Below are 16,662 nucleotides of genomic sequence, written 5' to 3' on the forward strand. Positions count from 1 at the left end.
TACCTGCTTACAAGACTTACTGCGTATGCTATGTCGGGTCTAGTACAGACCATAACATACATCAAAGAACCGACTATATTAGTATACGGGATGCTATTTATATAGGCTCTTTCGACATCAGTACTGGGACACTGATCAATACTCAGCTTGAATTGAGGGTTTGTAGGAGTCACAACTGGCTTCGAAATCGACATACCAAACTTTTCGAGAATCTTTCGTAGATATGCCTCTTGAGATAGGCATAACTTTGACTTCTTTCTATCTCTTCGAATGTCAATTCCAAGAATTCTGGAAGCAGCTCCCAGATCCTTCATATCGAACTCCTTATTGAGTTCAGCCTTCACCCTCATCACATCTTCAACATTGTTGCTTGCTATGAGAATATCATCCACATAAAGCAACAAAATAACAAATGAATTACCAGGTCGAAATCTGAAGTAAACACAGTGGTCGAACTGACTTCTAATGAAACTTATGCGTGCCATGAACTTGTCGAATCTCCTATTCCACTGTCGAGGAGATTGTTTCAGCCCATACAAGGATCTCTTTAACTTGCACACATAATCTTCCTTCCATTTTTCGACATACCCTTCAGGTTGCCTCATCAGGATCGTTTCATCTAGATCACCATACAAGAACGCAGTTTTCACATCCATCTGTTCCAGTTCAAGATCGAACTGTGACACCATGGCAAGCAACATTCGAATGGACCTATGCTTCACAACAGGAGAAAACACATCATTGAAGTCGACACCTTCTTTCTGAGTGAAACCCCTTGCGACTAACCTTGCCTTATATCTTTTCGACGTCACTCCTTCAATTCCTTCCTTAACTTTGAAAATCCATTTACAGCTGACTAATCTTGCCCCATCAGGTTTCTTGATCAGTTCCCAAGTGTGATTATCATGAAGAGATTTCATCTCATCATCCATGGCCTTCAGCCATTCAGTCTTATTTTGACTCCTCATAACTTCCTTATAATCTCTAGGTTCATCATCAAGAACCTCACTGGCAGAGATTAATGCATAAGCTATAAGATCTGCATACCCAAGTCTCTGAGGTGGTTTGATGACTCTTCTCGACCTATCTCTCGATAATAGGTAGTCATCGTCAGTTTCCTCAACTTCCTCAGCATCTTCTGCTTCTTCTTCGACTTCATCAGGGATATGCAATTCAGCATCAACATGCTCCACCTCAACAAGAATCTCTACCTGTTCTAGCTCTTCGTCAGATGTTTCTGTACTTCGACCAACATCATCAGTTTTCTTAAAAGCCATTTCAGCTTCATTGAAAACAACATCTCGACTGGTGATACACCTCCTGTGACCTGGCTCTAGGCACCATAGCCTATAAGCTTTGACTCCTTCTGGGTATCTCATGAACATGCATTTCAGAGCTCTAGGTTCGACCTTGTCTTGCCTAATGTGAGCATAGGCAACGCAGCCAAATAATCTCAGTTTGTCGAGATCTGGTGGATGTCCCGACCAAACTTCTTCAGGTGTCTTCATATCTAACGCTGTCGAAGGACATCTATTTATCAGATATGTTGCTGTCGAAACAGCCTCAGCCCAGAACACCTTCGTTAACCCCGCACTAGTCAACATGCATCTGACTCTCTCCAAAATAGTTCGATTAAACCTTTCAGCCAAACCATTTTGCTGTGGAGTACCTGCAGCAGTTCTATGTCTTGCAATACCAGAGGCAGCACAAAAACTGTCGAATGCCTCATTGCAAAATTCAAGGCCATTGTCGGTTCTCAACCTCTTGACCTTTCTGTCAGTTTGATTTTCAACCAGAGTCTTCCAACTTTTGAAATTCTCAAAAGTTTCATCCTTAGTCTTCTGGATGAATACCCATAATTTTCTGGAATAATCATCTACTATGGATAGAAAATACCTTGCTCCTGAATGTGATGGACACCTTGCAGGCCCCCAAAGATCAGCATGGATGTAATCAAGGGATCCATGTGTTCTTTGTTTGCCTTTGTTGAACTTCACTCTGCAAGATTTTCCAAGTACACAGGGTTCACAAAACTTCAGCTTTTCGACTTTGTCTCCACCAAGCAGATTTTGTTTCCCTAATTCGACCAGACCCCTTTCACTGACATGGCCCAATCTCATGTGCCAGATTTCTGTTTTCGACAAAGGTTTCGTGGATGCAACATTTGTCGAACCACTTACAACTTCAGCCTCAAGGGTATACAAGCCTTGTTTCTTCACGCCTCTCAAGACTTCCTTCGAACCCTTCATGACTCTTAGGATACTTTTCTCTCCTTGGAAAACATATCCTTTCTTGTCGAATTCACCAAGAGAAAGTAGATTTCTCTTCAAATCAGGAACATACCTGACTTCAGTCAACAACCTTATTGACTTATCATGGAGCTTGAATCTCACAGATCCAACACCTGCAATCTTGCAAGCCTTGTTGTTTCCCAGCAATACTGATCCACCATCTTGATCACATAATTCCTCGAACAAGTCTTTGTTTGGAGTCATGTGTCAAGTGCAACCTGAATCCATAATCCACTCCTTTTTAGAGTCCATGCTTGAAACCACAAGAACATCAGATGATTCGAAATCATCTTGAACAATGGCAGCGTTGCCATTATCCTTACCTCCATGATATTTCAGGCGTTCAGGGCACACCTTTCTTGTGTGACCCTCCTTCTTACAATGGTAGCATCGAATGCCAGATGCTTCGCCACTGTAAGACTTCGACTGGCTTTTGCCTTTCTTCTTGTCGAACTTACCATCCTTTCGTAAGAGTTTTCCTTTAACGGCCAAACCATCGCCAACAGTCGAAGGTTTATGCTCCTTTCGTTCATTCAAGTCCTTAGAGTACAAGGCTGATTGAACTTCTTCAAACGTCAGGGACTCCCTTCCATACAAGAGAGTTTCTTTGAAGTGAGCATGTGATCGAGGCAAAGAACACAATAGTAACAGCGCTTGATCTTCATCATCGATTTTCACATCAATATTTTCAAGATCAAGAATCAGCTTGTTGAACATATCCAACTGCTCAGCCAATACTTTGTCTTCAATCATCTTGAATGAATACAAAGCTTGCTTCAGGTAGAGTCGATTTACCAGCGATTTGGTCATATACAAACTTTCAAGTTTCACCCATAACCCTGATGCCGTCGTCTCCTTTGATACCTGCCGGAGAACCTTATCACCAAGGCTCAACAAAATTGCGCTGTGTGCTTTCTCGATCATATTCGTCTTCTCCGCCGCCGTCAATTCTGCATTCATGGCTGCCTCTCCCTTCAACGCTTCCAAACAACCCTGCTGAACCAGTAGGGCTTTCATCTTCAAGCGCCACAGACCGAAATCATTCACTCCGGTGAACTTTTCAATCTCATACTTTGTTGAAGGCATCTTCTCCATGCTCACCGCACCAATTTGTTGTGAATTCAATGCCAAGAACAAAGTATAAACCAAGGAAGAATAAAGGACAAGGAAGAAGAGGAACACAATAATTGGTTATAACTGCTATTCTTTTGCTTTCTCTTAGAACAAGATTACAAGTTTACAAGAATAACAAATAACCTCTCTCACCCTAAATTAGGATTTGCAACTTATCAATGAGGAGAGACTAGTATGCTATTTATAATAAAACCTAACATACTAACTAATGGGCTTTTTCCACAAGGCCCATTACACAAGCCAACTTAATAAACAAGCTGACTTAACAAATTAGGGTTTAAACACTAAACCTAATTTAACATGCTAACAACACTAGCATCTTCGACACAAGCATGTGAACAACCTTCGACTTCATGCTTAATCCTGTCGAACCAAGAAGCTACCCTTCGGCCATACTAGAGTTCGATCCAATATCTTACAAGCACAGAAATATTTAAAGACTTCCTACTTGACGCATTAGCTACTACTTGCTGATTTTGCATCAATACACCACCCAAACCCATTAGTGACGCATCACAATATATCACAAATGGTTCTGCCGGATTCGGTAAAATCAAGATAGGAGCACTAGTCAGCCTATTCTTCAACTCTTGGAATCCTCCCTCACATCAATAGGTGTCAGAAATCCTCTACAATTCTTCTTTTATACATGTCGTTGCTTTGGCATCACAAATACGACTTCAACCGCTCTAAAGTTTATTTCACCTTTTCTACTGATTCACTCCTCACTAAAATCCCTCGGCACTTAAATCATCTTTATTACCAAACATCTCATTAACTTATTCATCAACAACATGTTCTACTCAACTTCGTTTCAAACAATCGCGGTAGTAGGCATTCCTATTCAACAAGTTTCACGCTTCCTTAACCTACTTCAGAATCTCTCCTCATAGGATCATTCTACTGTATTTATAACTCTCTCAGAAGGTAGAACATAATCTCTCCTCTTTGTAGGTTCAAATGGCATATTAATCCGACACTTGGAACTCAAGATATGAAATTTCCAACGTCATCCAAAATGCAACATCGACATCATGCAGCGACACTCTATACGATATCTCCAAAACTCCTCAAATGGTATATTTAATTCCTAAAATTGCTTCTCAACAAACCTTTTAATTATTCCTTCAATCCGTTCAACTCTGATACTGACATCCCGTGCAGTGCCAACGAACAAGTCTAGTTCTAAGAACAAGCGTAACCGCAACTTCACCCCTTTCCAATATCAGCCTGTCATAATTAAATATGTTACAGCTTCTGCAACGATTTTTATAACAAAGTTCATCTCGTTAGCTTTTCGATGCTTCAAACGGAACTCTAATTGGATGTCAAGAACTCCAGTTATGAATTTTCGAAGTTTCATAACGATTCAGCAATTTTCCTGCATTTTGCTTACGGAAATTCCACTCCAAAACTCATCCTCTTCAAATCAATCACATTCTAAACAGCCCCTTATCATATCTCCTCGCTTCCAAACTTCTTATAACTTAAGCAACACATTCCATCGCCGAAGTTCAATTTCTGAAACATCATGACAACAATCCCCTTTGCAAACTTGCAACTGAACCTCTTCCGAGAAGCAAGGCTCCTCCCCCACTTCGCTCAAACCAACTCCTGCAATAAAACAAACAAGTACCGACAGTGATTCACTGGCATGTCGCGTACCAAGGGATAATACACCAACAATATTCAACTGTCGCGCAACTCAACTGACTCGACAATTGGCCGGACAGACCGACCTGCTATGATACCACTATTGTAAACACCCTCCTAAACCCCGCGACAATTATATAAAATTTAGAGTAAAACATAAAAAAAGTATGCCACAATTAAAATAAATCAATTTATCATAAGTCAATTGTAATGCTACACTTAGGAACAAATCATCAAATTATCCTAATCATGTTTCTACACAGCGGAACATTCTTCAACGGATAAGCATAAAATCATATATGCAATATCCCACAAATAAATCCAAAACAAATAGATAGATTTATAATCAAAACTCTATACTAGCGTTCCCCCATTGTTACAATATCAGAGCATGACACTGACTCGAACTAATGAACTAGCCTATCAGTTATCCTCACCATAATCAGGCCGTTACTCCTCAATCTGAAAATATCAACATGTAAGGGTGAGTCTCGTTCACAATTAACAAGTGTTATTAGATCAAAACAATAATACATCACTAGTTTATCATTCACCCAATTGCATGTATTCAGATTTCCAAGAAAACATTCCTCAACAATAATGCAACACTAGAAACCATTCAATCATGTCATAATAATAATGCATATGTAATGTACTGACACTATGCATGTGGTACCAAATGTGAGATTAACTCACCCGACCGATCCAACATCTTCAAGATACGACCCTACCGACACAAATTCCACACAATGGGAATCATGCCCTCACTGATCCAACATCTTTAGGATTCAGCCACCATATGAGTTATGAATAAATGCACACACATCACATACTTACGACATCACCATTATCATCAACAACAAGTATGTACATGTCTCAGCATCATTCAATAACTAATCATATATCAATCACGACAAATCACCACAATCGCAATATGGTCATATCATAATCACATCAATCACATTGTTACATAAAACCACATATGTCAACAATGCATAACATCACCAAAACAACATCTACATTTGATGAATTTAATCCTCATGTATACATAAAATTACCAAAAACATATGCAAATAAGAATTATCCATATAATCTTAATATTTAAGCATATCATCATAATTCAACATATTGAATTATCCACCACTTGTACATCATACATTCATCGTGTAACAATCACAACAATGCATATGAATTAGCATCCGTCAATTCCATGCATCACAATTAGCACATAGTACACAATACTAATACATTTTGTCCTTAAATAGCATTAATCCATGACATACACATATACAATTATATTTCATTTTCACAATTACATAATAATTAAATCATCTAGTGCTAATCAATTTATTTTCATCATAAAAAGCATTTCGTTAGCTGTCTAACGCTTCACACGGGGACCCAAACGGAGTTACGGTTCAAAAGATATGAGTTTTACAAAATTTTACATATTCTGAAATATGTCAGGTGTAACGGGTTACAACACAGTTGTTACCCGATTACACATCACCGTCACTGCATTCGCTATTTGTTACGTTCAGCTGTGACCGATTACAGCAGGGGTGTTACCCGGTTACAGTACCCCAGAATGCCCAATCTGCCTATTTTACAACACTGTAACCGGTTACAGCAGAGCTGCTACCCGGTTACAACGTAACCAGAACTAAAAATCACAGTTTTTGCAGCATAATAGTCCCTCTACTCATACCATTTCATACCAATACGAATTTCACATCAAAATATCACCAAATTCAGTCATTTAGCATATTCCTAACATCACACAAATTCAATTGACATCCATAATCATTCGTACACATTCTATTGTACCAAAACACACAATTGAGCCTAACATACATCACAATTAACACGAACAACAACCCCAATTAAATATTATCATCTAAAACCCAATAATAAATGATAATCGGAAGAGTCCCCCTTACCTTAGCCAAGAATCTGGACTTTTCCCCTTCTTTTCCATCAAACTCGTAAGCTCTCTTTCTTCAAATTCAACAAGAATCTCCAATCTTAAAACTCGCTTATCTCCATCATCAAGAACTTCCCTGACACAAATTAATATATCAAATCGGAGGAAATTTTGTGTAGAATCCGAATCTTCAAGAATTACCTGATTTGGAGCTACGAGCAGAAAGTTATGACCCATTTTGTGAGGGCTGCACTATGAATACGAAAATGAGTTTTGTCCACGAGTTCTTCTTCTCTCCCTCTTAGGTTTTCCTCCTCTATTTCTCAATTTCCTCTTATTTCCTTGTTTTATGAAAACATAATATAATTTAGTAACGGACTTAACAACTTAACACCCCCTCATTTCTAAATACCACACTTGGCCCAAAGACCAATATCCCATAATTCCTCCAATTAGTTCAACGAAAATACTAAATAATTATAAATAATAATTTAATTTCCGATTAAATTAAAATTAAAAAATATGGGGCGTTACACATGAGATGACTCTTCAAAGATTAATCACAATAGGTCTTGAAAGAGCTAAATCTGCTTCCATGATCTATGGAGTAAGTAAGAGCAAAGAAGAAGGTTTGAGTTATAATAGAGAATGCTCCAAAGTTCAGTTTCTAAAGGAACCCTCATATCAATCTTCTTCAAGTAGTGCTTAAAACGTATTTTGTGTATGCTTTTGATAAGGAAGGAATCTGACCTAGTCATAACCCAAGATAACTGAGTAAAAAGATTTGAACAAATCACCACCTGAGACTTCAAAGTCAAAGATTCTATAGAAGCCAGTCCCTAAGATTCAACAATCAAAGGTTCAGATTAGATCAAAACCTAAAGTTCAAAATTCAAAAGTTCTGACAAATCCGGAACCAATGACTTCCAAGTCAAAAGTTATGAAGAAACCATAACCAAGAACCTATGGATCAAACATCAAAGACTTTGAAGGGTCCAGAAACTAAGGTCAAGACTCATCCAAGACAAAACCTTTATGGAAGAAGTCTGGATTGAGCCTAGCAATTTCCGTGTCGGAATTGAGCTTCTTGTTGTAGTGTCGGAATTGAATTTCTTATTGCAATAAATGTTTCACTATTCCAAACCTTTACTCACTCAAACTCGAAGGTGAGATTTATGAAGAGAGAAAGTTGATTTGGTGACATGAAACAAATGAACATGTTCTGAATATATAGAGTCTTGTTATCACAAGGTCCTTCAACGTGTAATACTCCTTGGAACAGTTACTAAAATTACGGGTTGAGTAAAAATAAGAGTGAACCGACCTTTTTTTTTTAAATTCAAAACAACCAATTAAAGTAGAGAAAGAAATAGAAAAATAAAGAAACGTCTTAACATAAAATTTATAATTATGTGTTTTTCATTTAGCAATTAATCATTCACCATAATCTTAGAAGTTAAAAGTGGGAATGCTTAAACAATTTAATCTTCCATTTTCTTCTATGACAGGTGGCTCCACCATAAAAAGGTGTTATTTTTATCAGACATGCAATATGTCTAACATTGAAGCTAGGAGGTCAATATATTTTACTTGGGATCAGTTGATCGCAAAACCAAATATCAAAATTAAAAATAAATCTACTTGGGTCCAATGGCACGGATTTAAGTTATGTTTTCTTTTCTTATAATTGAAATTTAAAGTATTTTACTCTATTTTAGAATGGAGACAACTAAAACACTATAGTAAAAATATGAGTACTTATAAAATAAGCATAATAACCTACAACTAATAACCCACTTTTCTTCTTTTTCCTCCTCCTCTTCTACCCTAGCCGTCACTTTTCTTCTTTTTCCTTCCCCTCTCTCAAAGAGGGGTGATTTAGGATCAATTTTGATCCAAAATCACTCCTCCAAATCGTTTTTGTTTATCTATTACTTAAATAAGTGATTTTCACACATTTTCTTTTTGTCTTTTTTGTGATTTCGTGGGTCATTGTTTGTTTTGATTTCCCATATTTCTGTAGTGTATTTTGATTTCTCATCTTTGTGCGGGTATTTTGTTTTTCCGTTTTTGTGCGGTGTTCATTTGTTTCAGGTTGAAAGATTAGTTTCGATCTAGTGCAGATTCAATCAATGACTTTGGTGCCGTCAACGCTACAGATCCGGAAGCATGAATATTTTGGACATCTCAATACAATCAATACATTAATATTTGTAGGCATATGCAATTTGCCGTTTTATGCTATTAACATGGATGCTGTGGATTTGTTCGCAGATTCATCCTTTTTGTTTTTGGCGATTTTGAATTTGTATTGCAATGATGTACTCTATCGATTTGAATGAATGAATATCATTTATTTTCAAAAATAAAATAAGCATAAATTTATGTGTAATAAATTTTATTTAGAGAAACATTTTTATACGTAGTTTTATTAAAAATTTGTTATTTATGCTATAAATCTTTAAACATAGTTAGAGAAAATTTCAACGTCAATTTAATAGAATGATATATAAACTAACACATCAAATATTAAAAAATTATTTATATAATTTAAATATAATCTTTTAATTTACTTTTAAAAAATGAGTTAAAAGGTAGTGCACTGACAGTGTAAAATAACTTTACACTGTTATCCAATAGAAAATCATAAATGTGCCATGTCATTAAGTTTTTTTTTTAATAAAAAAATGATTTAATTGGATACATGGGTGGTGATTGGTTGACAGTGTAAAAATATTTTACACTGTCAATGCATCACCCCTTTTCTCAAAAAAATTTGTAATACTTATAAACAATAATTCAACCGAACCACAACTAGTTTTAAAAATTAAACAAAGACCTTTAAATATTTGAGAAGACTTGATTTAGATATAATCTGACAGAATATCTACTATCTACTCATTAATAAAAGATTGATCAAACTCTCGAAAATACCCTTCCCTCTAAATTTTTTTACACTACACATTGGACATCTTAGTAATTAATAAATTAACGCTTCACTTTATCATCTTTTCTCATTAGATGCACCACTTGTCATGCTGTCATACCCCAAAATTTGTCCGATCAATTCATGTCAAGGGTCAAAATTAAGAGTCATGGGTTTGACATTCCTATTGTCAAACCCACGCTCTTATAAAATATCCTGAGTTAAAAGGGGAGGTAGAAGTAAGGAGTATTTGAGCCCAAACATTTGGCTCAGTCCAGGTTTGATCATTCGGAAAGTCTATTACGAATGTATAGTCTACTTTTTAGATTATTATGTATTATAATGTTAATTTATTTATTTTAATATTTTTATTACTATTGTTAATTAATTATTAATTTTAGTATTATCATAATTTATAAATATTAAGATTTATTAGGATTAGGATTTTTATTAATATTATTACTAACTATTATTAGAATTAGTTTTAGGATTATTAGGTTTAGTTTTAGTAGGCCCATTAGGTATAGAAAACCCTAATTGGGACTAATATAAATGTAACATTTTTTGTACACAAAGGGGAACCGATTCACAAACTGGAGACATATCAATAAAAACCCCTATTTTCTTTGCTGGGATCCGAAAAAAACAACAATCAATCCTTATTTCATATACCTTTTACCACTTTTATAGAAAAAACAAATTTCGAATCCTAACCTACACAGTCTCTATTCTCACGTCTACCTGGACAGCAAAAACGGCTTCACCATCCATTCCCAAAAAATACTTTCACGGCTCAAACCTTTTGTTAATTTCAATTTTATCTTTTTTTCAAGTTGGTTTGTCTATCAATGGTGTACTTGTTTTTTTTTCTTACTAACAATTTCATACTTTTTATATACTAACAATTTCTGTTTTTTTCTTTCACGTGTAATATAAAAAAAGAGAAGAAGAAGGCTTTTGCGATAAGCCGAAACAACAGCTTTGCCGAATCAATCATCACCCACAAATAAACTCTCAGCACACCAATCACTCCAGAGTCAAGAGCTTCAACACAAATCATGCCTTCACCTATATTAAATCACTTAAAAGAATCAACATTCACATCACCTTAAAACATCACAAATCTGTAAACAATTTCTAAGGCACTCATCACTATTATCATTTGGTTGTTGTTTGCTTTTTGGTTCTTGTTTTTTTCAGAGAAAAAGAAAGAAAGAAGGAAGGAGAATCGGTAACACATCACTGCCATGACGAAGCCGATTCAATTCAATCCATCACCGCGCCTCCGTCGAACTCGACAACACCAACCGCCGCACGCTCCAGGCGAAATTGCACACCGCCGCTCCAAATCGACGCTGCACCAACAGCATACAGCAACGCATCAGCAGCTGAGACGAATCCACACTGACATCGCGTCAATTTCAGATCCGCTATCTACACCAATTCTAATCGGTAATCCTTTTTCATCTTTGATTTTGCTTATTGTTCGAATTGGTTCCGATATATGTTTCCATGCCTTTGCAATTTATGATTTTCATCCTGAGATTCCTTCGTGTTGAACAAAAGAGAAAGGAATGGGTGTTATGTTGGATTATGCTGAATGTATGGCTTGTGTTTCTAACCATTTGTTTTAATGATTTACTAGTAACAAACCCGTGCGTTCGCATGGGTTCTGGTACGGGACGCGTATTTGTTTTAGATATATATTTTTTAATAGAAAAATATTTATACCTGTGAAAAAAATAATAATTAAATGTCTAGAAAAATGTCTGATACCTGTGAAAAAAATAATTGAATGCATAAAAAAAATTTCGACCCAAAATAATAATTGAATGTTTAGAAAAATGTATGATACCTGTGAAAAAAATAATTGAATGTCTAGAAAAATGTCTGGTACCCGTGAACAAATAATAATTAAATGTATAGAAAAATGTCTGGCACCCGTGAACAAAATAATAATTGAATATTTAGAAAAATGTATGATACCCGTGAAAAAATAATAATTGAATATATAGAAAAATGTCTGGTACCCGTGAAAAAGTAACATTGAATATTTAGAAAAATGTCTGGTACCCGTGAAAAAATAATAATCTAAAAATAAAAATCTAAATATATAAGAAATTGTTTGGTACCCGTGAAAAAATAATAATTAAGTATATAGAAAAATGTCTGGTACCTGTAAAAATATTTAGATCAATAAACTTTTTTAATACAAAATATAATTTTATTATAAAATATGTGAAAAATAGAAGCTGATAAAATATAATAAAAAATATAAGAAAATAAATATTAAAAACAAATAGAAACTAAATATTTGTCTTTTTAAGATGGAAGATTTTTAATAATTTAGATTATAGTTTTTTTTATGCCAATAATTTAGATTATAGTTGTCTTTTTAAGAAATGAATAAAAAATTCATTTACAAAGCATGCAACATTTAAAAAGGCTGAAGAGGAGTAGAATAGAAAGATGGAAGAGGAAAATGTGGAAGATTGAAAACATGTACACGTGGAAGTATATATAAGCAAAGGGCTATTTAAGCATATATAAACATGTACACGGGACACACATTTGTTTTAGATGTATATTTTTTAATAGAAAAATATTTGGTACTCGTAAAAAAAAATTGAATATATAGAAAAATGTTTGGTACCCGTGAAAAAAATAATAATTGAATGTATAGAAAAATATTTGATATCCGTGAAAAAATAATAACTGAATGTATAGAAAAATGTCTGGTACCCGTGAAAAAATAATAATTGAATGTATAGAAAAATGTCTGGTACCCGTAAAAACATTTAGATGAATAATAGATTTTTTCTCATATACAATTTTTGAATAAAAAACATTTGAATTATAAATACCATTTCTCGTATATAAAAATTTGTAAATCAATAATAAATTTTTTCCCGTATACAAATATTATTTTATTTAGGTATCGTTTACAAAAATATCTGAATTAATATTAAATTTTCGTATAAAAAAATAAATAGATCAATAATAGGTTTTTTCCGTATACCATTTTTGAATAAAAAAATATTTGAATTATAAATATCTTTTCTCGTATATAAATTTTTTTAGATCAATAATAGATTTTTTTCCGTATATAAATACTATTTTTGTTTATGTATCATTTAAAAAAATATATGGATCAATACTAAATTTTCTTATATTAAAATATTTGGATCAATAATAAATTTTTTTCATATACTATTTTTAAATGAAAACTATTTGAATCATAAATACTCCATCTGTGTGTCGATTTGTAAAAAAAAAAAATGATCTCAAAATTAATATCGCTTTAAGTTCTAATGTAATTTTAGTTTTTATTTTCTAATTATATCTTCTTATTAATACGTTTTCATTTTTACTATATTCATAATTACTACTCATAACATATCTAATATTTTTTAACCATTTTCCTTTTCTTTTTTCATTTTATAAAATAGGGAGAATCAGTTTTTCATCCTCAAAAATCACTATTATCACAACTAATTTTATTTAGATTTATTTTTATAAAAAAAATTGTTAAAGAAAATAGAACATGATTATATAAAAGTGATTTTGTTTACTTACACGTACTGATGTTCTTCTTCTCTATTTATATATTAAAAAAAATCAAATGGTAGATATGAATATAAGATGGAAAGAGAAATGAATAGAAAAAATAAGATTGAAATTTTAAGATATATAGTCGAAATTATAGAGATAAGTTGATTGACATATAGTAGAGACAATGATGAAACTATAAAGATGAGTTAATGAAATCAATTTAAAATTTATAGTCTGTGCCTATTGAATAGACATGATTTGATTGACACGGTAAAAAAGTAAAGACAATAATGATGATAAATAGTTAGTATTGATTTGCAACGGATTATATTAGAGAAAAAATATTTACTTTCTTTGTCTAGTTTAATGAAATAAAAAAAGAAATAAAGAAAAAAATAATAGTATAAGTAATAATGTTCATGAGATATTTGATGTGATTTGTACAGCTTTACATTAACTCATTGTCTCTACTTAGTTGTCTCTATTTTTTTTAAAATAAAATATATAATTAAAAAAATTAATAAATAGTAAAAACTATTTTTCAATACATATTAAAAATTTTAGATAAATTAATTAAAGATTCATTATTTAAATTATTGAGTTAAATAATATTTAATGTTTTATCAATAACACCATTTAAATTGTTGTTTAAATAATTCCGGAACAGGTGCTGTTTTGGGAGATCAAAGGAGAGTGACAATGTTAACATTGGTCCGAGTATTATTGATTATATTGTCTATAGGAGCTGGCCGAATCATAAACTTAGGAAGTATGTTGCTAAGTTAATGATGTAAAAGTTAGTTGCTGAGCGGCGGGATCTCGTGATCGCCTTGTACTTCATTGTTTTTTGGGTTGAATAAAGTATCTTCATTTCCAAAAAAAAATTACTTAGAATATGCAACTTGATTTTTTGTAAAAAATAAATATTAAAATTGATAGTAAAATATGTAGTGTATTAATATTTCAATGTCTATTTTTTGTAATATTTAAATCAATAATTCTATTCTTGTTGTGTCATAAAGTGTATTTGGGACAAAATCTTTATCAAATAAATACGATACACAAATTATTGAAACAAACTATATTTTTATTGTACTTTAATAAATCATATATTTTCCTCATATATTTTTCACTAAGGAAAATTAATAAACCATATACACATGGAGAAGTAACAAACAATGTAATAAACATATTTTTTTCATCAAGCAGAACATCTTATTTTAATTGAATTAAATGTATAAAAAAATTACTTCAATATTATTTTTACATAAACAACAAATATTTATTGTTAAATAAATTTTATATGACATAAACATATTTATATATTTATAATCAAAATAAAATCAGTATTAAAATTTAAAACAAAATAAAGTTATGACAAATTAATGACATTCAAGTGGATTTAATTTCAACAAATATTTTTCCATCAACATCCTTTATGAATACTTTTCTACATCAATATTCTTCTAGAGCTTGATCTGCAGTTCATTTTATTAAACGTACTTGGTGAACATGATGACATGACTAAAAAAAGCAAAGAACAATTAAAAATCAAAACTAAAAAAAGCCAGACTAAAAAGTGCAGAAGAAAAATCAAACAACATTAATGATATAATTTTCTCTGTTAGATCAAAAATTTCCTATACAGATTTCTTTCACTATTTACCTGGTTGATCAAAATGTAAAAATAAAATTTCAAAATCAAAACTCTAATTCTCATTCTTACAAGTTACAACATTTCATCCCAAAATCTTGTAATCTTCTGCAACAAACAAACTCAGATCTGAGAGAAAAACTACAAATCATACAAAAACCCAGATTTGAATTTAGAAGAAGTAGAAAAATCCAGTAACAACAAAAAACGCAGATCTGGGAGGAAAAAGAAAAACGTTAAAATGACAAAACCTTTAATATGGTAGAAGAAGAAGAAGCCCACCTGCTCAAATAACTCAGTTTTTCGTTATTTCAGAACCTATCTCAAATGAAAATAATAAAAATGATGTTAGTGATGTTGAATAAATAAAATAATGAAGCATTTGAAAACGAAAAACCACAAAAGTTTGTATCTTTTACCTTTTCTAGATACAAATCATACAAAAACCCAGATTTGAATTTAGAAGAAGTAGAAAAACCCAGTAACAACAAAAACGCAGATCTGGGAGGAAAAAGAAAAACGTTAAAATGACAAAACCTTTAATATGGTAGAAGAAGAAGAAGCCCACCTGCTCAAATAACCCAGTTTTTCGTTATTTCAGAACCTATCTCAAATGAAAATAATAAAAATGATGTTAGTGATGTTGAATAAATAAAATAATGAAGCATTTGAAAACGAAAAACCATAAAAGTTTGTATCTTTTACCTTTTCCAGATACAAATCATACAAAAACCCAGATTTGAATTTAGAAGAAGTAGAAAAACCCAGTAACAACAAAAAACGCAGATCTGGGAGGAAAAAGAAAAACGTTAAAATGACAAAACCTTTAATATGGTAGAAGAAGAAGAAGCCCACTTGCTCAAATAACCCAGTTTTTCGTTATTTCAGAACCTATCTCAAATGAAAATAATAAAAATGATGTTAGTGATGTTGAATAAATAAAATAATGAAGCATTTGAAAACGAAAAACCACACAAGTTTGTATCTTTTACCTTTTCCAGATCTGAATCGTTGAAGCTATTTGTTGCATTTATGACAATAACGTAAAAAAAATGAAAATAACACATAAGTGGCAGTGGCGGTGGTGATAGGAGGAGAAAGAAATTAGGTAAATAAATTTGAGAAGAAATATCAGAAATTAGGTAAGAGAGAAAATGAAATGAAAGAGAAAGAAAGAGAAAGAGAGACAAAAGAAAGAGGAAGAGGAAGAGAGATATAGAGAAAGAGAGAGAACGTTTTTCAAAATAGAAGCAAAAGAAAAGAAAGATGGTTAATGCATCCACGTGGTTCACTAACAAAGCAAATGGGCAGTTTGGTCTTTTCCAGAACATTTAACTTTCTTATATTGTAGATAAAGAAATTACATATGCCACATGTCAGGTTTCTATTAGAGCCAATCAATTTTGAAAAGTCAAAGACCATATTTAGTGATTCAGTAACAGGAAGCGGTTTCCTTTTATTTCGATCACATCATATTACAATTTTTTTATTTTATCTATTACTAGTTTAAATTAGTGGATTGGGCTTA

The 16,662-nt window shown here is 32.7% G+C and overlaps 1 long non-coding RNA gene across 9 annotated transcripts; it reads right to left on the minus strand.

Moving 5' to 3' along the window:
• Positions 1–14,691: 14,691 nt before the first annotated feature.
• LOC131608061 (uncharacterized) lies at positions 14,692–16,371 on the minus strand. Of its 9 annotated transcripts, none has more exons than XR_009285484.1 (5): positions 16,127–16,370; positions 15,840–16,025; positions 15,703–15,738; positions 15,554–15,635; positions 14,692–15,452 (listed from the first exon to the last, which is right to left on the minus strand). It is a non-coding gene; the product is annotated as an uncharacterized LOC131608061 (long non-coding RNA). The 9 variants fall into 9 exon arrangements; XR_009285494.1 differs by having other exon boundaries at positions 14,692–15,349; positions 15,417–15,452; positions 15,703–16,025; XR_009285482.1 differs by having other exon boundaries at positions 15,554–15,738.
• Positions 16,372–16,662: the final 291 nt, after the last annotated feature.

The sequence above is a fragment of the Vicia villosa genome, linkage group LG1 (assembly GCF_029867415.1).
Source record: "Vicia villosa cultivar HV-30 ecotype Madison, WI linkage group LG1, Vvil1.0, whole genome shotgun sequence".
In the NCBI taxonomy this organism is placed as follows: Eukaryota; Viridiplantae; Streptophyta; class Magnoliopsida; order Fabales; family Fabaceae; genus Vicia; species Vicia villosa.